Source organism: Ambystoma mexicanum, chromosome 6p (genome assembly GCF_040938575.1).
Source record: "Ambystoma mexicanum isolate Mex_15411 chromosome 6p, UKY_AmexF1_1, whole genome shotgun sequence".
Taxonomy (NCBI): domain Eukaryota; kingdom Metazoa; phylum Chordata; class Amphibia; order Caudata; family Ambystomatidae; genus Ambystoma; species Ambystoma mexicanum.
In genome coordinates, this window is record NC_090935.1 from 1,493,150,641 (window position 1) to 1,493,174,542 (window position 23,902).

The window sequence follows — 23,902 nt, forward strand, 5'->3', positions numbered from 1 at the left end:
TTGTGCGCATGAGCGCTACGTCAGGAGTAATGTGACCTGTGATGGTGAACGCTTTGTACTATGTTTCGTTTGGAGGGCTCAGTGAGAATTCGAAAAATGCATTTTTGTGCACAAAATTGTGTCCCACGATTGGCTTCCTTGTTTATGACCATGCCTATATATAAATGCAGCGTTACCTCCAAGTCTCTACCACACCTCTTCTGTTTGGGAGAGGAGTACTAGCAGCAGTAGCACCTTCTTGCAGCAGCAGCACCTTCTTGCAGCAGTAGCACCAGCAGCCATATCCAGCAGCAGCAGGACGAGCAGCAGAACCAGCAGCAAACAGAAGGAGCAGCAGGCACCAGCTCATGACAGTTACAGGAGGCGGTTCCCCACTGAATGCATCCATCAGCGACAGCAGCACACCACCACCAGAGGAGGAGTAGGACCTGTTTCCTGGAAGCAGAGCAATGCCAGCCTTAGCTGCCTACTGTCAGAGGTGGGCTTCAGTGAGAGCCTGTTTGGCGTCTCAGCAACACTGCCTGCATTCTGCCCTACCCCCGCCATGGAATAAGACTCTGAGTGGGAGGCCATCATTATCGGGCAGCAAGAAGATGCAGAGGAGGAGGAGGGGGCAACATAACAGAGCGCCACTTCTCAAACCTCCTACTGTGCAGTGTTCAAACTTCTGCTGCCAGTCAAGGGGCCCAAGGAGGACTCAAAGCAGCCACCACCAGTACTGAAGAAGAGGGAAGCCACACCACACCAGCAACCACCACCACCACCATTGCACCAGCAGACAACACCACCACTGGACCAGTAGCCGCCATGAGCGCACCAGCAGACAACACTGCCAGTATATCAGACTCTGAGTAAGCCACCATCATTGTCTTGCAGGATGATTATGTGGTCGAGGAGGAGACATCCATCACAGGGCTTGATCTTCCTTAACTAGTCAAGGGACCTGTAAGTAGTGTCTTCTTCACTGCCAGTAAGCAGGAGGAGGAAGAAGAGGGCCCAGCGTCACCACCAGCACAGAAGCAAACAGAGGCAGCACCCATCACCATCACAAGTCCAGAAGCAGCACCACAGCAGCAAACCTTTTCGAACCAGCAGAAACCCCCTGGACTACAGGACCAGGAGCCACCGGACCATCAGCTACCACCAGCACTGCCAGACCATCAGCTCCCACCACCAATGCCAGTCCATCAACTCCCAGCACCTCTGCCAGACCATCAACACTCACCACCACCACGGCAAGGCCATCAGCAACCACCAGCACCGCCAAACCAGCAGTCCCTGGCACTGCCGATGGAGGCAAGTCAAGGACCTGCACCACTTTTCCTTTCCACCCCACCCAAATTCGACATGATCAAGGCTGCTGTAACTATCATCTGCCTCCCCTGCAGACAAGAAGTTCAAATGGGATTCGTTTCCGGAACATTTTCACTTGGCACATCATCCATGTCCCTACACCTGCAGAGATGTCACAAGATCTCCAAAGGTTCTGAGGGCCCAACAGCATCACCGGTGATGACTAAATCAGGCAGCACATCCACCGCCACTGAAAGAATGATGACCTCCATCACAACAACAGGCACAGCACCAACGAGGCACACACTTCTCAAAATGCTTCAGCAAGGAACCTACAACCTCCGATTATAACCAGAAGCATGCCACTGAAACGTTCTCATGAGGCTTCTAATGGTTCTGCTCTATAGGGTTGTGGGATGCCAGTAGTGCCAACACAGAGCTGTGCGTCGTTCTTTGGTGGCTTGGTTCAATCATGCTGATTCTGTGCGTTGCACCTGGGGTGTGGCGAGATGCTGCTTTAAAATAAGTTGACTATTGCCCGTGAATACATCAAGAAGCACCACCCTGAAGAGTATCAGCCTATGAAGAATGAGGAGAAGGAGGAGAAGGACTTGACCAGTGGGAGCCAGATGATTGAGGAGCGATGCAACAAGCAGATGAGTGCCCCACCCCTGGCAGACACTCAGCGGAGCAGAGGAGAAGGACAGGACCAGTACGAGCCGAATGATTCCTAGGCAAATCAAACTATATAATAAAAGACCAGATGTATGTTTGTCTGAAGCCGCGCTTCACCTGTTGTCACCACTAGAGGGAACTGTTGCCTAAAGAAATATGAAGTGGTCCTACTGTGTGAAGGAAAACCAGGAGACTGCCTGAATGCACAGAGTGCTGCGAGGTGTAGTTCTGCAGGCTTTCTGCTATTTCAGCTGGGATTCCAATGGGCGTTGAAGGGAATGTGGGACTGTGACTCCAAACACTGAGGGAAAGAGCAGTTCTGCCACACCGGTGCAACAGGTCAGGACAGGTCAGGTCAGCAGAAGAGGAGTGAGGGACATAAGGGCTGGGTGCGAGAGAGCATCTGTGTAAGGGATGTAATTAAAGGCCCCAAACTAACGGAACTGAAGGGCCATGTGAAAAAGGCCTACCTGTTATTACCAAAGGGAAAGCAGAATTTTAGTTCACAAAGGAATGAGAAATTCAAAGGTCCCTTTAATATAAAAAACAGTATTTTTAAACACAGACAAAAAACGCCTTTGCATGTGTGTTTGCAAGTTAAAGCAAGACCTGAGAAAAATGTCCCGCTGCCAAAATAAAGATGTCAGGGAAAAGACATGATGCCTCATTACAAGGTTCCGGGACCTAAAACAACTGTGCGAGTAGCACCGTACCAACACCGCTTACCGGACCAGTACATTCAGACCCGCGATGGCATAAACACTGCCACCGCAAGGTGTCCCCTACTCCGCTACCGAACCCGTTAGCCACGTGACCGCAAACAGCGGGACGAATCGTCAGACCTCACTGAATTAACATAATGGCAGTATACCAGGTACATTACAAGTACCATCTACACAGAAACACCACCAAACGAATGGCGGTAGCACCGTGAACACTGTGCCTGTAATACCGGCACCGCGGGCCAGGCGTTAAACAGTGCCAGGTGAGCACCAACAAGCTCCAGGTGTGTTAAATTAGCCCAACTGCACATCATTGACCGCTGGGAACCTACAAAATGGCCACACCCACAACCAACCCACCTCCCAACACAACCATGCTGGCAGTCGGTCTAGCAGTAATTGGGATGGGGAAACTGCAAGCAGCCATGAAGTTAGAAGGGGAGGGCCGAGAGGCGAAGCCGAGCAGGGAAGGCCGTAAGGAAAGGCCTCCGGTGCTCTTTGCAGCTCCGCTGCGAGCACGAAGCATCCCCGACCAGCTGTGTGCTCAATCAGCTGTTTTTCTACACTTCGGAGTGGCCGCGTGTTCCCCTTCATCCACGCTGCAGGCCGCGTGCACCGAAGCTCCAGACAAGATGGCCCCCGTTTCCATGCCAGCACAATCAACAAAATGTGCTTTGAGAATCACCGCCGCGGGCCTGTGTCCCGATTCGCTGCCTCACCCCGCCTGCCCCTCCCCTCCTGCTTTAAATGGAGGGGGAGAGGGCCGAGAGGCGAAGCCGAGCAGGGAAGGCCGTAAGGAAAGGCCTCCGGTGCTCTTTGCAGCTCTTCGCTGCTCGTCTGCCGTCTGCCCAATGCCCTTGCAGCACCTACAAGGTAAGAAGCACCACTCTAGCAAGCTTCTCTCTGAACCATGTCTCGCCTTAAGACTTCTCAGGCTGCGCACCCGTACTCAGGAAGCAGCCTTCAGCTCGCACCCCACCCCCACGAGCACCCGTAATACACGGCTATGCTCGCGTACTGCACAATCTTCTATATGTGCTGATAAGGCCAGATTCCAGCGCACAACCTCGAAGGCTGTATCCTCTAACGATACTACAATTACAGCAACCAACAAAGTACTTTACCCGCATCACAACTGTCATACCCACATGACAAATACAATTAATCCTGCGCCCACCACCACCCCTAGTGTGAAATCTGTGTTGTGCAAATCTTCTACCACCGTTCTGAATTCTATTGTGCCAAATGCTATGCCACTTGTGTCCACCACCCATGAAAATGAGCCCCCCAGTGTAAAATCTGTGTTATGCAAATCTTCTACCACCATTGTGAATTCTATTGTGCCAAATGCTATGCCAATTGTGTCCACCACCCATGAAAATGAGCCCCCCAGTGTAAAATCTGTGTTATGCAAATCTTCTACCACCATTTTGAATTCTATTGTGCCAAATGCTATGCCACTTGTGTCCACCACCCATGAAAATGAGCCCCCAGTGTAAAATCTGTGTTATGCAAATCTTCTACCACCATTTTGAATTCTATTGTGCCAAATGCTATGCCAATTGTGTCCACCACCCATGAAAATGAGCCCCCCAGTGTAAAATCTGTGTTATGCAAATCTTCTACCACCATTTTGAATTCTATTGTGCCAAATGCTATGCCACTTGTGTCCACCACCCATGAAAATGAGCCCCCCAGTGTAAAATCTGTGTTATGCAAATCTTCTACCACCATTTTGAATTCTATTGTGGCAAATGCTATGCCACTTGTGTCCACCACCCATGAAAATGAGCCCCCCAGTTTAAAATCTGTGTTATGCAAATCTTCTACCACCATTTTGAATTCTATTGTGCCAAATGCTATGCCACTTGTGTCCACCACCCCTGAAAATGAGCCCCCCAGTGTAAAATCTATGTTGTGCAAATCCTCTACCAACATTTTGAATTCCATTGTGCCAAATGCTATGCCACTTGTGTCCACCACCCCTGAAAATGAACCGCTCAGTGTAAAACCTGTGATGGGCACCGCCCACAACACGTCCGATGCACCTAGCCCCTCCATACCACCATCTCTCATCACGAGCTCCCCCACAACCACTACTGAACCCCACCTGAAATGCGCCATGATTAACGCTAGATCCATCAATGCCCATGCCCTAGACATCCACGACCTCCTAACCTCCCAAGACTTAGATCTACTTATGATCTCAGAAACTTGGCTACATGAGGCCTCTGGCCCTGCGCTCTCACTCGCCCTACCTCCTGGCTATTCCATCACTAGACAAGACCGCCTCTCCAAAGGTGGAGGTGTAGCAATTATCGCCAGAGACTGCCTTTCTGTCAGAAAGGTAGAGAAATCCCTGAACAACAACAGCGACTATCTCCAAGTCAAAATAACCCTCTCCCCCCACTGCACAATTACTGTGCACACCGTATACCGCCCACCAGGCCCAACAGGAGACTTTCAAGCCTCTCTCATCCACCTCCTCTCGGACAACCTCAAAAAACAGTCTAAAGCCATTCTCCTGGGGGATGTCAAGCTAGGGCTCCGGGATAGTAAGGACGTAGCAGCAAAATCCCTCGACTCTGCCCTCAAGGCACTAGGGTACAAGAACACCATACTTAGCCCAACTCACACCCAAGGCAGAACGTTGGACTGGATAGCACAGCACAACTGTCCACTCATCATCACTGGAAACACCCCTACCCCATGGTCTGACCACCACATTATCACCTTCAGCATCCTCACCGCTAGTTCCCCAGCTACCACTTCACCCCAACCACTCCCTCCCTGCCTCGCCAGAAGCTCCCGCCAACTCACTAAGGAGAGATTATTGCCCTTCCTCCAAGGCCCACCCTTCAGACCACCTTTCTCTTCAGACCCTGAAACACTTGCATCAACCTATGATACTGCCATCAAAGCAGCCATCAACACCATTGCCCCACTCAAACCTCGAAAATCCAAACCCACTGCACACTCCAATTCTTGGTTCACGCCGGACCTCCTCTCACTCCGCAACGAGAAAAAAGCCACACTCACACAGTGGCAAAAGTCCCACTCTGAAAAAGATAAGATGATCTTCAAAGCCCTTTCCACCAAATACAAAAAGGCAATCACCCAAGCCAAAGCCAAATCCTTTGAATCCAGAATCTCAGAAGCCCAATCCAATACTAAAGAAATTTTCGCCATTTTCAGAGAACTCGAAACACCCACTCCTGCCCCCCAGAATTTCACCAAAGACAAGGACTGGTGTGACGAAATACAGAAGGCCATGCAATCCAAAATTAGCCTCCTCAAAAACAAAATACTAGCCACTAAACAAGCCCTACCGAACAAGCACATCCCAGTCCCACCGCCTGCCCCTGATCCTCCCTTACCCTTCTCCTTCAAACCCATTCAGGAAAAAGATGTCATCAACATAATGAGGAACATTAAACCCTCTAACTGCAAAGGTGATGCTTGCCCAGCCTCCATTATCGAAGACTGAGCAGAACCGCTAGCTCCCTTCCTAACAGCCTTTGTAAATGCCTCCTTTACCACAGGGATAGTCCCTGCCTCCCTCAAGGAAGCCTGGGTCCGCCCTCTTCTAAAGAAGCCAACGCTCGATCCCACCTCCCCCAATAACTACAGACCCATCACCACTGTCCCTTTCCTCCTAAAAATACTGGACAAAGCAGCCTACCTGCAGGTTCAACACTTCATTGAAGAGAACAAACTCCTTGGTCTCCGCCAATCTGGCTTCCGCCCCAGACACGGAACAGAAACAGCCCTACTTGACTTGAAAAACCAGATGGACGATGCGAGAGACTTGGGCAAACCTGCACTTCTCCTACTCCTAGACCTCTCAGCGGCCTTCGACCTTGTGGATCATGGCGTCCTATGCCACCACCTCTCCACCACGGCCAAATTCTCCCCTGTAGCCACAGCGTGAATCACCTACTTCTTAAAAGACAGAACCATGCAAGTATTCTCTGACTTAGCCGCCGCATCACCAACCATTATACTCTGTGGGGTGCCCCAAGGCTCCTGCCTCTCCCCCACGCTATACAACATTTTTACACGCCCCCTCTTCCTCATCCTCGACGCCATGGGCATCTCGTACACCAACTACGCCGACGACACACAAATCCTCATCACTCTCACAGGTAACTACAACACTGACTCCCTGGCCCTCAACAACCTTTACAATACCATCCAAGCCTGGATGGCAGACAACTGTCTATGCCTCAACTCTGACAAGACGGAACTCCTCCTGGTAGGCTCTCCCGACACCCTAAAAAATCTAGATGCCCAATTCAGTCACTTCACCATTGATTCCATTAAAATTCCAGTCTCCGACTCTGTCAAAACCCTGGGAGTTTATCTGGATTCTAACCTATCCATGGACAGACAAATCAATGCAATTGCCTCTGCAGCGGCATTTCATGCCAAAATTATCAATGCAGTCAGACCCTTTCTCTCCAAAGAGAACTGCACTAACATAGCCAGAGCCATCACCGGCTCTAGGCTAGACTACTGTAACGTACTCTTTCTAGGAACCTCTAAAAAAAACCTAGAGAGACTACAAGTAATACAGAACAACGCGCTCCGGGCAGCCCAAGGTATTGCAAAAAGAGAACACATCTCTGAAGCCAGAAAACTAGCCCACTGGCTCCCAATAAAAGAAAGGATATTATTCAAAGCCCTGACATTGACCCACAAGTGCATCCACCTTACTGCGCCTGCATACCTCTCACAAAGGATACACCCTGTCTCCACCACCAGGCCAACCAGATCACCCTACACCAACATGCTCTCAGTGCCTCTAGTAAAAAAAATAAAAGCGGGCGGATCCAGCTTCCCTTACCTTGCGCCCTCGCACTGGAATGCCCTACCACACACTATCCGTGGAGAGGCCTCCCTCACCACCTTCCGCAAAACGCTGAAGACTACCCTGTTCACATAAGGCTAGACATACTAGCACGATTACCCCATGTATATTGTATCATATGATCAAAAGCAATATCTGTAACAACAGTATGTCATCCTGCAACATTTACAATGTGTCAACAACCGCTATCTTACCTGTACCATGTAACTAAGTCATTGCAAGTAACAGCGCCTCAATGCCCCTGGGCTGTTTGTGCGCTATATAAATGTAAATAAATAAATAAATAAATAAATTAGAAGCAGCACTGAGGCAGAGGAGGAGGCGTAGGTGCAGGAGGCAAATGAGGAACCAGTGGCCATCCCAAACATCAATCTACAGCAGTTACAGCAGGTACCACCCCGCAGGCAGCCACCAATACCCCACATCAGGGCCTCACCCTGGAACTTGACCCCAAGTCAAATCCACACATTATACCGGCTTGACAGGGCCACAATAATATCAATTGTCACCCTCATCAATGAAGACATCAGCAGCATAATCAACATCCAGACTGCAATACCGCCCTTGCTGAATGTAGTCTCCGTACTGCACTTCCCTGTAACTGGAACCTATTAACAACCCTGTTTCTCAAGGATGCTCTCCCAGATACTGGATGCGCTGCTGCGCCATATGTCAGACCACATTGCCCTACCCTGAACCCCTGCACAGGTCAATGCCACCAAATTGGCCTTCCATTTCCTTGCAGGCATGCCCAATTGCATTGGTGCATTAGATTGCACACGTGTGGAGTTGACCGTCAGACATGTAATTGTGGCTGTCTATCGAAATCGGAAGCAATTTCACTCCCTCAACATGCAGATGGTCTATGATGCACAACAACTCATCACGCATTGCTGTGCACATTACACGGGGTCGACACACGACTCAATGGTATTGCAGAACACCACATTGCCAGGATACATGGCACGTTATGTGGGAGATAGGACCTGGCTGTTGGGTGAGTAGAACTACCAATGCATGACCTCTGTCTAGTGGGGGGGTCAATAGATGCTCACCACAGTGTCCCTGGCTGTTGGCTGAGTAGGAAGACCAATGCATGACCTCAGTGTAGTCGGGGGGGGGGGAATAGACACTCACCACAGTGCCCCTGGCTGTTGGCTGAGTAGAACGACCAATGCTTGACCTCTGTGTAGTGGGTGGGAGCAATAGACTCTCACCAGAGTTCAGCCAGCTTACTGCTGCAAAAGGTAAATGCCAGTGTGCCATATCACGGGAATACATACTCTGGCTAATGGAGAAAAAAACCCTAGCCATGGAGTGGCACACCATGCAAAGCCTATCAGTCTTACTAAAGGCTAAATACTCCTTTGGATATTACCTCACTCACACGATCAGAGGCGGACCACAAATATTCATATAGAAAGTAGAAGGTGACACAAATTGAATTTTCACAGATTCACTGATCTATACCAATAACATGATGCAAACCATCCTGTACCTTATAGGCCTGAAAAAAAAGACCAAGTACGTAAATCATATACACAATTCTAGACATTTTTAATTTGGTTTACAAAAGATAAAAAACTCATCAAAATGTTCTAAATGAACATGACCCAAAATAAAACACACATGGTAGATATAAAATGAACCTATTCACTGACGTAACATACACTTAACCACATTTAACAATTGAAAACACACATATGCCTTTGACACCTAGTACACTCACCAGGTGTTATAATTCAAAACATATATATCCCGACATGTTTCAGTTCTTCTTGGCTACAACTGGACAAACTTTCTTTAGGGGAAACACGATTATCTTGGTTACCGCCATGCAATCCAGGGCCACATAAAAGGTTCCAGATTCAACAAAGAATTAGCCTAAAAAGAGGGGAACAGTAAACATACATCACCATAAACTATCTCATATAGTCAGCGAAGCTCAAAAAATAGCTGTACAATCCCGTCCATATAACCACAAATGCAATATACTGGATTAGGTCCGCAGGTCAACATGAACCCTGCCTACATATTCTCAAAAAACTACATACCTCCAAATCTGATATTCGTAGTGCTAGTGTCCAAGTCCACCAAAAATAGCTGAAGACTTCATGTATCAAGTCTGATTTCAATTTTCTCAACTGCTTGTTATTAGATAAAGGTCCAAAGGAACTTCAACAAACACAGAACAACAACACAAGAGATTGTCTGTCATGGGGGTACCACATCTACAAAGGATTATATCCCGTCACCATAGTGTGCACCATTTATCGTGGGATTACAACACTCAATGCTGGAGACACAACGCATCACCATCATTAAACACCATTATCACTCAGGGCATACCTTATAGTATGCAACTGATGCACGAAAGACTCAAAAAAGTAGTCCACTCCACTGATCTGCGGTCACACACTACTGGCAAATCTCCAACTCGAAGTATGACTGGAAATTTAAGCATACATAAAGCGCTCCATTACAAACACGTGCTGAATACAATATTTCGAAATTCACACAACACTGCGTCAGCAAAACCACATCGCCATAAACGCATACCTCTTATCCCGGGGCCAGAGTGTAGGTGCACAGGGCGAGGCTGGTAGGTTCGAAACATCCGAATGCTGCCGTTGAACACACGCGTTCTGCTCGTATCACATTAGCACATCCGTTGAACATAAAAAGAGGACTGGTGCGCACAACATAGACAGAGGACTAGTATCACCAAGCATAGGATACCTACGTGCATGTCTCTATGGCTACATCCACTGAACAAAAATGCCAACAAATCTATATTAGCAAAGTGGATTCCTAACCCAGGATCCTTAATTAGTGCACACATTTCATAATCAGGAATCTGAAACAATCGCGTAGTTTGTTAATGAAAACCAGTGTTCAGCATAAAAATAGAAGACACCTTTACTGCAGACGTACCCCGCCTGGAAGAAAATGCAAAAGTGATAGCTAGAGATGAAAGTCAGCCTCAAAGCCACAATGGATCAGGGGATTTTGATAGGCACTGGATTACATGTTGATGCATAAAACACATATAAAAAATGAATCAAAAACTGAATTGACAGTATGAAGAGCAAATGTGGAAATACAGATAAAGAAAGTTTTATTAAATAACATTTGCAATGACATTGTACATAGGTCCAGAGCCAATGGAAAGGAGTTGGCATATGTATCCACACAAAGCAGTTATACCAATGATCGTTAATAGTACACTTTGCAATTAGTGTGTCAAAAATGGTAAACAACTGTCAACAACTCGCAAAAAACAGATCATTACAATATGGGGGTCAGCTGTGGTCAAGAGTTGTCAAAAACATTGCATAATACATACATTAGTCCTGATACCCATAGATCAAACATTTACATGATGCCACTCTATTTCTTCATTTAGGCTTTGACATTTGAAAATCATGTTTTGCTCAAACAACATCAACTTTCGATCTATTTCTTCTTTGTTATTCCCACATATCTTCTTCTAAATGACCCATTTAAAATCTTCATGAGTATGTTTCATTTCAACAAAGTGTTTTACCATTCGTGCTGTTATGACTTGGTTTTAAATGCAACTCTGATGTTCTACCATGCATATTCGACACTTCCTATTGGTCTTGCCAATATACTGTAGTCCACATGGACATGTAATTAGATAGACCACATTTTCAGTGTTGTAGTTTGTCATCTCATTTAATACCCAAATCAGAGTCGCATTAAGCATAATCTGTTTAGTCTCTTAGGTGAAAACACACATCACACACTGCCCACATGGAAAATGTCCCTTGACAGGTGGAAGCCGGCATAAGGTAGTCTGTCTGGGTTTTAGTGTATGTTTAACAGCTATGTCATTCCTGACCAACATCTCTCTAATGTTCTGGCTCTTCCTAAAGGCCACCAAGGGGGGTGGAGGAGATTTATCTTTATAGATTTTCGTCCACGTCTTGTTGATGATGCCCTTGATTTTATATGACAGGTTTGAGAAGGTATTCACAAATACAATCCTATTTTCCTTGTCATCTCTTCTCTTTTTTTACAGTAGAGCCTTCCGGTTGTTATTATATTCTCTTTTAGAGGAGTATTTAATAAGTTTGGCCGGATTTCCTTTACTGCGTAGTTTTTTGGAAAGAATGTTGGCACTATCACAATAGTCCTATTTCAGACTGCTATTTTCTTAAGTCTGAGGAATTGCCCAAAAGGCAAATTGGCTTTAATATGGCTAGCATGATGACTTGAAAAGTGAAGGAGAGCATTCTTGTCTGTTTTTTTGCCATATGGGTTGACTTTTAAAAAGCCCAAATGATTGGCAGGGCAAGAAAGCTAGCAGACCGTTGCTCCAGAAAATGATAAGTGCCTAATCTTTGACTGTTTTTCTACTCTCTCACTCTTTCTCCCTCTCTCTCTCTCTCTCTCTCTCTCTCTCTCTCTCTCTCTCTCTCTCTCTCTCTCTCACACTTTTTCTTACACACACACACACACACACTCCCCAACTAACCACCACTGTGTCTTTTTTTTACCAGGACCGTTGTGAGGGAGTGGTGGTATTTGTGGGGCACTGCCAGAAGACAGGGAAGCTGGCAGACCAGCACCCCAGGAAAGAAGAAGTACCTACCTAGTCTTTCTTTTTTTTTAAGGGTGGTGCTTCTTGATGTATTCACGGGCAATAGTCAACTTATTTTAAAGCAGCATCTCGCTACACCCCAGGTGCAACGCACAGAATCAGCATGATTGAACCAAGCCACCAAAGAACGACGCACAGCTCTGTGTTGGCAATACTGGCATCCCACAACCCAATAGAGCAGAACCATTAGAAGCCTCATGAGAACGTTTCAGTGGCATGCTTCTGGTTATAATCGGAGGTTGTAGGTTCCTTGCTGAAGCATTTTGAGAAGTGTGTGCCTCGTTGGTGCTGTGCCTGTTGTTGTGATGGAGGTCATCATTCTTTCAGTGGCGGTGGATGTGCTGCCTGATTTAGTCATCACCGGTGATGCTGTTGGGCCCTCAGAACCTTTGGAGATCTTGTGACATCTCTGCAGGTGTAGGGACATGGATGATGTGCCAAGTGAAAATGTTCCGGAAACGAATCCCATTTGAACTTCTTGTCTGCAGGGGAGGCAGATGATAGTTACATCAGCCTTGATCATGTCGAATTTGGGCGGGGTGGAAAGGAAAAGTGGTGCAGGTCCTTGACTTGCCTCCATCGGCAGTGCCAGGGACTGCTGGTTTGGCGGTGCTGGTGGTTGCTGATGGCCTTGCCGTGGTGGTGGTGAGTGTTGATGGTCTGGCAGAGGTGCTGGGAGTTGATGGACTGGCATTGGTGGTGGGAGCTGATGGTCTGGCAGTGCTGGTGGTAGCTGATGGTCCGGTGGCTCCTGGTCCTGTAGTCCAGGGGGTTTCTGCTGGTTCGAAAAAGTTTGGTGCTGTGGTGCTGCTTCTGGACTTGTGATGGTGATGGGTGCTGCCTCTGTTTGCTTCTGTGCTGGTGGTGACGCTGGGCCCTCTTCTTCCTCCTCCTGCTTACTGGCAGTGAAGAAGACACTACTTACAGGTCCCTTGACTAGTTAAGGAAGATCAAGCCCTGTGATGGATTTCTCCTCCTCGACCACATAATCATCCTGCAAGACAATGATGGTGGCTTACTCAGAGTCTGATATACTGGCAGTGTTGTCTGCTGGTGTGCTCATGGCGGCTACTGGTCCAGTGGTGGTGTTGTCTGCTGGTGCAATGGTGGTGGTGGTGGTTGCCGGGGTGATGTGGCTTACCTCTTCTTCAGTACTGGTGGTGGCTGCTTTGAGTCCTCCTTGGGCCCCTTGACTGGCAGCAGAAGTTTGAACACTGCACAGTAGGAGGTTTGAGAAGTGGCGCTCTGTTATGTTGCCCCCTCCTCCTCCTCTGCATCTTCTTGCTGCCCGATAATGATGGCCTCCTACTCAGAGTCTTATTCCATGGCGGGGGTAGGGCAGAATGCAGGCAGTGTTGCTGAGATGCCAAACAGGCTCTCACTGAAGCCCACCTCTGACAGTAGGCGGCTAAGGCTGGCATTGCTCTGCTTCCAGGAAACAGGTCCTACTCCTCCTCACTGATGATCCCCAACAAGGGTGAAACACGTGTATGGGGTTGCTGGTGGTACTCTCGTTCAGGTTGGAATTGCCATTGCATTTCGGTGCTGGACTGCCCCTGGGCAGGACAAAGACTGATATGCAAATGGATATTTCCCATCTGTGAAAGGCACAGTGAGTAAAAGCAGTGGCTGCGAACTCTCAAGTGGTTAATAACCACTGAACAGGTTATCAGGCCTTGTTCTGTCGAGAGAGGTGCGCCCGCTACCTTTGCAAACTAAATTTCAAGGAACCTGGGATTGGTAACCCTAGGTCTCCTGGGGGCAACCAGACGTGGTCTCCCTCTCACTGTGCTTAGAGAGGCATCAGCTTCACCTCACTGATGATCCCCAACAAGGGTGAAACACGTGTATGGGGTTGCTGGTGGTACTCTCGTTCAGGTTGGAATTGCCATTGCATTTCAGTGCTGGACTGCCCCTGGGCAGGACAAAGACTGATATGCAAATGGATATTTCCCATCTGTGAAAGGCACAGTGAGTAAAAGCAGTGGCTGCGAACTCTCAAGTGGTTAATAACCACTGAACAGGTTATCAGGCCTTGTTCTGTCGAGAGAGGGGCACCCGATACCTTTGCAAACTAAATTTCAAGGAACCTGGGATTGGTAACCCTAGGTCTCCTGGGGGCAACCAGACGTGGTCTCCCTCTCACTGTGCTTAGAGAGGCATCAGCTTCACCTCACTGATGATCCCCAACAAGGGTGAAACACGTGTATGGGGTTGCTGGTGGTACTCTCGTTCAGGTTGGAATTGCCATTGCATTTCCGTGCTGGACTGCCCCTGGGCAGGACAAAGACTGATATGCAAATGGATATTTCCCATCTGTGAAAGGCACAGTGAGTAAAAGCAGTGGCTGCGAACTCTCAAGTGGTTAATAACCACTGAACAGGTTATCAGGCCTTGTTCTGTCGAGAGAGGGGCGCCCGCTACCTTTGCAAACTAAATTTCAAGGAACCTGGGATTGGTAACCCTAGGTCTCCTGGGGGCAACCAGACGTGGTCTCCCTCTCACTGTGCTTAGAGAGGCATCAGCTTCACCTCACTGATGATCCCCAACAAGGGTGAAACACGTGTATGGGGTTGCTGGTGGTACTCTCGTTCAGGTTGGAATTGCCATTGCAATTCGGTGCTGGACTGCCCCTGGGCAGGACAAAGACTGATATGCAAATGGATATTTCCCATCTGTGAAAGGCACAGTGAGTAAAAGCAGTGGCTGCAAACTCTCAAGTGGTTAATAACCACTGAACAGGTTATCAGGCCTTGTTCTGTCGAGAGAGGGGCGCCCGCTACCTTTGCAAACTACCTAGTCTTTCTTGACTGTTTTTGATTCCCTCTTTCTCTCTCTTTGTCTTTTCCACACACACACACACACACTTTCACAACTAACCACCAAAAGAGCTACAAAAAGTGTCTTTCTTCGCTGCACAAAACCAACCTGGGTCGAAAAAGAAGTGTGCAAAGTTTCTCATGCTCTGGTGCAAAACTATTCTCAACACACAGTTTCTGTCACACGATACAAAAATAAACTAGAACCAGTTTATTGTTTCATTGAGCACACAGAGTGACAGGTCACAAAACGTACCAGCGTGGGCGGTGGCTGGTTTGCTCAGGAGAAATCGGTCGTTGGTGCATGAATTTCTCAAAGCTCTGCACAAAACCGCAAAAAAACCTGGTTGAAATATTTTGGTTGTTGTATGAAATTTCCTGGTGGTGAAATTTCAGTGGCAGCGGTCCCGTCATGCTAATTTCGTTGAGCTAGCCGAAGAGGATTTGAGAGGGAATTTTTGTCCAGCACTAGTCGCCAACTGCATGTTCTCTTCTGAGTTCAGAATGTGCCAATGTTTCTTCTCTATCAACTTGATTTTTTGAGGTTAGAGGTTACGCATACTAATCAAAACTTCTATTTTCTATATTCTCCCTTCTGTTGGATTGTAAGAGATGTCCCCATTCTTGGTAGTTTCCCTTTTGCAAGCAGCTCTCAATAAAAGGATGGAAAGCCTCTATGGTTCAGCTATTTGTGAGGTTCTCTGCAGGTTTCATGAAATCTGATGTGTCTGTGCGTTTCCCCTTAATCACAAATATTTCACATAAGGGATACTCTATATTAGTGCTTTTGGGTGCAATCTCAAGTATTGTAGGAAAATGTTACAACCTACTGGTTTTGTTTAATGCTGTACAATGGGGTTACCATTTTTCTCATTCACCCTGTGGTCTAGGTAGTTTACCTGGATGTTATTTATTTAACAATTGAACGATAGGTTGGTATGTTCACCGCCATTCCGGACTGTGACATTGTCAACCTTTTCTTTATTTCCTTTCCATAACCAGAATATTTCATCTATGAGTTGTCTCCACTCTTGGATGTTTAGCCAGTAGGAATTGGTGTTAGCAAATGTGAATTTCTATTTGATATCAGCTATATATAAGTTGGCTCCGCTGGGTGCAAAGATGTCTCTCATACTCATCCTTTTGTTTTGTAGATAAAAGTCATCTTTGAACATGCATAGTTTCGGTGTCAACACTAGTTTTGCTGGTTTGATAATGAAGCCTGAGGGTAGCTGATGTGGTCGGTCCTCCTCTTTACGACCATAGTTATTCTTTTCCTGCCTAGCATCCTGGAATGGTAAGTTATAGTTAGGAGTTTTTAAAATGTTTCTGACCAAGCCATTATGTTGGTTTAGGAAAACAGGAGACCAATACAAGATTTCCCAACTCGTAAAAATAATAGTCATCAGCCAATAGTATTTCAGGATAATTTTCTAGCATCACAATTTTTTATCTATTTGTTTCATGGACCATGGCTAGAAGACTTGAAAGATGGTGCTTACTGGCAATGATGGCTTGTACTGGCTTATTTAAGTTCTTTTTCAAGTTATAGATGTATGGATAATCCTGTGGCTCTAAGAGGACAATTCTTTGGATACAAATGTTTGGAACATAGTTACAATGCATTGTTTCGTCCTATTCAGTTTGATAAGCATTGTTAGAGTTAGTTTTGATAATCCATTACAAAATAGCAAGGCATTTGTGGCAATTCTTTTAGTAACCAACATTTCTGACAAACCAATATTTCTGAACAATACAGATCAGCCGTTTATCCCACTATGATAAATGCTTTGCTTCCCACGTATATGTCACACCGGGTAACAGCACTTTTCGGATCTACAAGACAGTTAAATAAAAAAATAAAGAACTATAAAAAAAGATCTGTGCTGTAAGAGCACATGGAGAATAGCACTGTTCCTGTGGACCCTGGCTATTTCCCTAAGGACTGTTTGCCAAGTTGCCTTTCTTTGTGCATGACTAAACTTTAGGTGTGCCACGTAAATGTGTACAGAAAGCAGCACACCTGAGGAAACAGAAACGTTCAAATGAAGTATAAGATAGCAGCAGTTCCTCGCTAGAGCAGATTTCTGTGGGAAGGGCACATAGCAGGGTCGACGTTGCATTTTTGGGGCTCTGTATCAAAACATTTATGTAAACCTTTAAGGGCGAATAAAAAAGGAGATGATTTTACATCGATTTATTAAATTATGTGTTTCGTTTTGACTCTCCGGTGGCTCACGCGGCACCTAAGAGTGAACATAAGGGTCAACATTATCACATGGATTCTAAGAGGCACGTCATCTGCCAGTAAATCCTCAGTGCATCCGCGTAGAGTCACTCTACTTTTTAGTCTCCAACTAGCTCACATGGCTCCAGGGCTGTGCTGCCCCTTCTATAACAGTAGGTCCCGGAGGGGCAGACAAAGAGCACGGATGTGGCACTCCTCTCCTGATGTTTGGTGGCAGTGAGAGAGGAGTGTGCTGTCCTTGCTCCTGGGAATGTCATGGCAAAAGCAGGCATGGGTACTTGCAGGGCTTTAAGTGGGCTAAGAAATCGAGGGGGGGCCCTCATTTGGGGTTTGGGGGCGTGGCTTGTGGGAGGGGTGTGGTCTAAAAAGTACGCAAATCGTAGGGTATACACACAAATATATATAAATGTTATACATTTGTGTGCGTACCGTACTATGGTTTGTGTACTATGCAAGCTATCTTTTCTAAACATAGAGATATGTAACATAGTTCTACGTTTATAAAAGATGGCTTGCAAAGTACACAAACCATAGTAAGGTACACACACAAATATATAACATTCATATATATTTGTGTGCTTACCCTACGGTTCGCCTAGTTTTCAGGCCATCTTTTTTTAAAGATTTCGGATTCATAAAAGATGGCTTTGAAAGTACACAATTCAAGCCATCTTTTATAAAGCTTTGACTACGGACAAAATTGTCCGTCGGCAAAGCTTTATAAAAGATGGCTTGAAATGTGTACTTTCCAAGCCTTCTTTTATAAACCTCGAAATATGTCGAGGAATCCCCAGGTTCGCCGAGGGTTAAAGACGCCTTGGCGACCTGGGGAAACAAAGGGACAGTAACTGCCTGTAGTGACCTCTCGCGCGAGGGGTCACCAAAGGCAGTTACTATGACTGACGGAAGTGGCAGCCAGGCACAGCTTCGCTGCAGTTGGCTGCCACTTCTGTCAGCTTGCCTGACTTCATGGCAGGCGCATCTGCTATTGCGGCTGCGGCCGCAACGGGATAATGCATCCCGCCAATGTCGCGGTAGGACGGGGCCCCGGCAGGACCCCGGCTCAGTCCCACTTTTAAGAGACTGCCGGGGCCAAGCCCCGGCCCACTTTAAGCACTGGGTACTTGGGACCTTGCTGCTCGTGTCCGGCAAAAGATATAGGCAAAAAGCTATGCTGAAAAATGCCTGTCTCAAAGGAACCATGTTTAAACGTGACAGAGATAGCCGCCCTGGTAATTGCAAAGGATGCAAAGACGGGATCCAGAGTTTCTTGCTGGGTTTTAATGGGGTGTCACATCGCAGTTGTACCATGCACTTTTAAACCAGAAGGCTCTGTACACACAGCTTAATGGGCCTCATCAGGAGTTACCGCCGGGGCTATTAGCATTACTGCCAAACCCCCTGGTGCTATTAGCGCCAGTTCACAGGTTTGGCGGAACGGTAAGTCCCCATTCCCCATTGAGCCCATTCAGGAATTCCCCATTAGGCCCAATGGGACATTTTCGGCGCTACCACTGCCGGTGGTATTAGCGTGCGGTAATAGTGCCAAAAAATTGACAAAATTGCAGCGGATTTGCCCCCCAGCTCAGTGCTGGTGGCAAAACCTGCCAAACCCATGATTTGGCGGACACTTAAATGCGGCAGTAATAGCGTTACCGCATTTAAGGTTTACCGCCAAACTCGTGATGACCCCTTAACCCGTGCCCACCCTGTGTTCTGATGTGATTACACTACATATAAGCTCATAACGGTTCGAGCCCAGGCAGTACTTGGGAGCCTTTTTCTCAGTTTCTTATCGCTTAAGTAGTTTTTTTGAGAAGACCAAGAGGTCTCAGCAGTCCAGTGTGGCTGGAAGAAGTTGAATGGGTTCTCCTTCGGTCTCTGTATCATGGAAAACTGATAGGAATTGAAGTTGTCTCCCAAAGGTTCCTTTACACTTTTTACTCATATAGGTCCTAGTCCTGTGCTGCTAGGCCATGTGACTAGTACAATGTTACTGCTGCTCCACCAACTATAAACACATCTGTCTTGGGTCTGTTTCAGGGCCGGTGCTACCACTAGGCAAGGTTAGGCACGTGCCTATAATGTGAAAATGTTAGAGCGGCAAATGCCACCGAGGGCAATAACCACATAAATATATTTTGTATACATAGATTTTTTATTCTCTCACTCGAGTCTCGATTACTTGAAGGTGGCACTCTCAGCACTGCCTGCAGTAGCAGGCAGCGCAGCAGGCACCGTGAGGTTCGGGTCAGGTGTGGGTGTGGGGGTGCACCTTAGCACCACACGTGCACTCATGAAGCTTTTGCAAATGTTCTTCTCCTTCTGGACCATCTGGGGCCTGACCTGCACTCGCTGCAGCCTGCCGCCGTAGACCGTGGGTGGCGGCCCTGCCTGAGAGAGACACAAACGGGTGAGGTGACCTATTGTTTTGTAATTGTTATGCCTTTTGGTCATGGGGGGGAGCAATAGCCGAATTGGGATAGAGTACAGAAAGAGTAAATTGGAGCCAGTGGAAGTTCGTGGATTGTAGGCTGTCAGTGCTCATTTCCAGCCTTTTTGGTGCTGCTTGCGTTCAGTTGGCATTAATCAAGTCCAAAACCCAGAACGCATTTAATTTTCATCGAATGAGGGTGCAGCGTGCAGAACTAGAAAAACAGCACAGCGTCATGGAGTTTCTTACATTGGCCTCCGATCTATGATCGGGTGAGTATGAGGGAGATGTTTACCTTGTACATTCAACCCCCCTCCGCTCTGTTCCCCATGTGCCGTCAATGACTGAGCAAATCTTTCCTCTGCTTTAGGCCATCTGTAAATGAGTCTCCTCGATGTCAGTGTTCAACTTTCCTACCACAGACCCAAACAAGGCTATCAACGTGTACATTGTTTCTGTGAAACTGTCACTGGCAGCTGGGGTTGTAACTGTCACTCGGCTGATTTACACTTAGGCTGATGTTGAATGCAGCTTCTACTTTATCTTGCTCAATAAGGATTTGGCAATGGAAATGCGCCCGCTGACAGTTACATTCGGAAATGTGTAGAGGAGCAGCTGCATGCATCTGCAGGAAATCCCGCCCCTCAACCTCCTATATGTTGGAAGCCTAAGATTGTGCCATGTTTGACACCAGCAGTTGTGCCAATACTGCAGCGTATATTCGAAAGAAGATACCCATTGAGAAAACCCTATCAAATGTATCCCTGAAGAGATGACAATCTAAGGGAGGAACTCCCTGAAGGAATATGAAAAAGAGCAAGGAAAGAAGCCTGTGACGTCATAAGAGAGTATGAATGCCATCTCATAATACTGGCTGAAGAGGATGTATGGGTCCTACAGAAACTAATGATGAAGTAAAGAATCGAGTGAATTCTTAAATATGAAAAAGATTACACTTGCACAAAGTGTTGCAGAGAATCAACGTTCAATAATTGTATAGACGCTGAAACGCAAGGTTGACTAAGTCATCATAGAAGCTGGTTATATGTAGTGAATAGAATGCAGGCGGAGCCGCCATTGTATATGAGCTGGACATCAGTATCATGAATTTAGTAAGCCAAGACCAATGAAGAGGAAAGGGAGAATTGTGTTGCAGCAAGAATAAGCTGAATTCGTGGAGCTGCATGGTAAGGTTGTCTGGCCTGGAGTCAAGACTCAAGCAGCCAACGTCGGTTATTTATTCTGGAAAGTGATGAACGCGCGAAGGATGAATCATCTCTAGTTAAGGTGCAAAGAAAGAACACCAAGAGTGTTAAGTTTTATTCATTTAAGACATTTAAAACCTGCAAAATGGACCAAATCGTGGTCTCTTGTCATGTGAGCCAAGGATGAAAATGGATTGTGAACTGGAGTTCTAGAACACAATAGTGAATGCCTGCACTCCCAAGTATTCTCAGAGACCAGGATCCTTTGCAAGGCCAAGTTCAAAGACAATCTTCATGGCAGAAGTCTTGGGTGATGAGAGGTGCTGGGCTAATTGGGTGGCGAGGTAGAGTCAGGCCCCGTCTCCTTGCATCTGGGTCTGGGCTTACATACTGCTTAGTGAACCGAATGTTCCAGACATGGCACAAGCGTGCCAACCAATTGTAGTGGTCCATATAATGAAGGACCTTATAGTTTGAAGACCAATGAGAAACCACGTATCTAAATGGTTTTGAAGATGACGTGTTTTAGAGGTAGGCATATATTGCCCACTGTCAGTGGGCAGCCAATTACAATCCTGGTTCCTAAATATTGTGTACTTAGATATTCCTCTTAAGCCTATCCCGATCCCCAGTAGGTTTTTTATTATTTGCCATGTAGAATGACATCACATCTGCTGTGTATTTAGTATGAAGTCTATGTTGTGGGAAAAAGATGAGTGTATGTCCATTGATGTTTGTTGTAACTCACTGTTTTAGATAATTGTTAATAAAACAGTACTTTGCCATATTCCTGAGTTAATTCAGTTATTTGGACTGGTTATTCTGTGAACCCATCCATTGCATGCACGTTCCTAAAGGGCCATGTGTTCAAATGGACTTGGATAGGTTTGCGGAGCCCGTACTCGGCCACAAAGAGCTTTTCTTTCACCTGTGCATATGATTGGCTTCAGATGGAGGTGATTACATGCTACACTTTATAACTTTCGCTAGATAATAAGGAGTGATCAGGGATTCCGGTCATAATGATGGCTTTTTGCACGTCTTCTTACTCGCCCATCATTGTGCAGCACTAGCGAACGCAACGCTTTCTATCAGAGATTTAGACAGCCACCAGCAGCAGGTGAGGATAGGTAGTTTAAAAAATCCAGCATGCATTACAAACACCATCGGTGCGTGATGGGGCAAGATTAAAAGAAAGAGAAAAATGTGTGCATGTGTGTTGTGAGTTTGATGTGTGTATGGAAGGGAGAATTAGTATGTATGCACAAGAGTGTGTATACATATGTGCATATGGAAGAGAGCATGCCATCCGAGTGAGTGAAAGTGTGAGTGTGTTTAAGTAGGGTAGTCGACTGTTCTGTCTTGAAGCTGACACAAAAGAAGGGCAGCTGCCTCCAGTACTGATAGCAACTAGCAAAGCTTTATTGTCTGATAGACTTTGAACACAATGTTAAATGGTGGATCACCAAATTGAAAGAATGTATATTTGTCGGGAATGCCCCTCCCCTTTCCCTGCTCCATGCAATTAACAGGCCGATTCATGGAATTAATGTGCGCTGAAAATTCCTGCGCAAGCGTGCGAAACCGTGCGAATCGCAGTGCAAGTGCGAAAATCGCAGTGCAAGTGCGAAAAAATCGCAGCAAAACCTGTGCACATCGATTCATGGAAGTCCGTGCGCGATTAAAATCTGGGATGTGCGCTGAAAATCTGCGTGGCGCACGCCGGCGCACAGGTCATCTAACGGCGTGCGCTACGGCCACAGCGAAAGCGCACATAGCGCGGCGCACATAACAAAAGTAGGCGTAACACGGGGCGTGACACACGGAATGGGGAACAACGCGTGAAAATGTGGGCATCACGGGGGAAGTACAGGAGGCAAGTGCGCGAAACGCCCACACGCTCGCCTACAACACGTATTCATGGAATCGAATAGGGCAAACCAGCGCACGGGCAAAGACGCGCACAGGCCTAAACACGTCCGCCACATGAAGGCAGGCGGTAGCGTCCCTGTGCATGAAAAAAATGTGTGCCAAAATGTGCGCTAACAAAAAGCACGTATATACAGCTCTGATGAATGTCCCATACTGTGGCCCTCTAGGACAAATGATGTGCAAAGGGGTACGCGACAAACACGCACACCCGCTCTGTCAAAAATGCGTGTATTTCGGGGGTGTGCGGGAAGTTTCACACGCGATAGGCCTTGGGCGAGCGGGGTACCTGTAAATCTGGGGTTCGCAGGAAGTTTCACACGCGATAGGCCTTGGGCGAGCGGGGTACGTGTAAATCTGGGGTTCGCAGGAAGTTTCACACGCGATAGGCCCTGTGCGAGTGGGGTGCATGTATTTCTGGGGTTCGCGTGAAGTTTCACACGAGATTGGCCTGGGTACATGTAAATCTGGAGTTCGCGGGAAGTCTCACACGCGATTTCAGCAGGGTACGTGTATTTCGGGGGTGCCCTGGAGTCCTACACGTCAATTGGCAGTGTGGCTCCTCCCAGGTGTTCGCTCTACACCCTCCACGGCCCCTGCAGGCAGCCCACACCACAGGGGACTACCCTACACCCCTGGTCATGTCCCGCAGGCAGCCCATCCACCATGGGCATGCCCCCCAGGCAAGCCACATGTCAGCTTGCACTACTGATCACCAAAGCATTACCCCCTCCACCCCAACCCCCCAGCACTGAGGGGCACCTGCCAGCAGGCCCCCACTCATGTCCCCCAGAACCCCCACCCCCCAGCAGTGCAGGGCACCTGCCAGCAGGCCTCTACTCATGTCCCCCAGCACCCCCAGCACCCCCAGCCCCCAGCAGTGAGGGGCACCTGCCAGCAGGCCCCCACTCATGTCCCCCAGCACCCCCAACCCCCAGCAGTGCAGGGCACCTGCCAGCATGCCCCACTCATGTCCCACTCATGTCCCCTTGCACCCCCACCCGCCATCAGTGCAGGGCACCTGCCAGCTGTCCCCCACTCATGTCCCCCAGCACCCTCACCCCCCAGCACTGAGGGGCA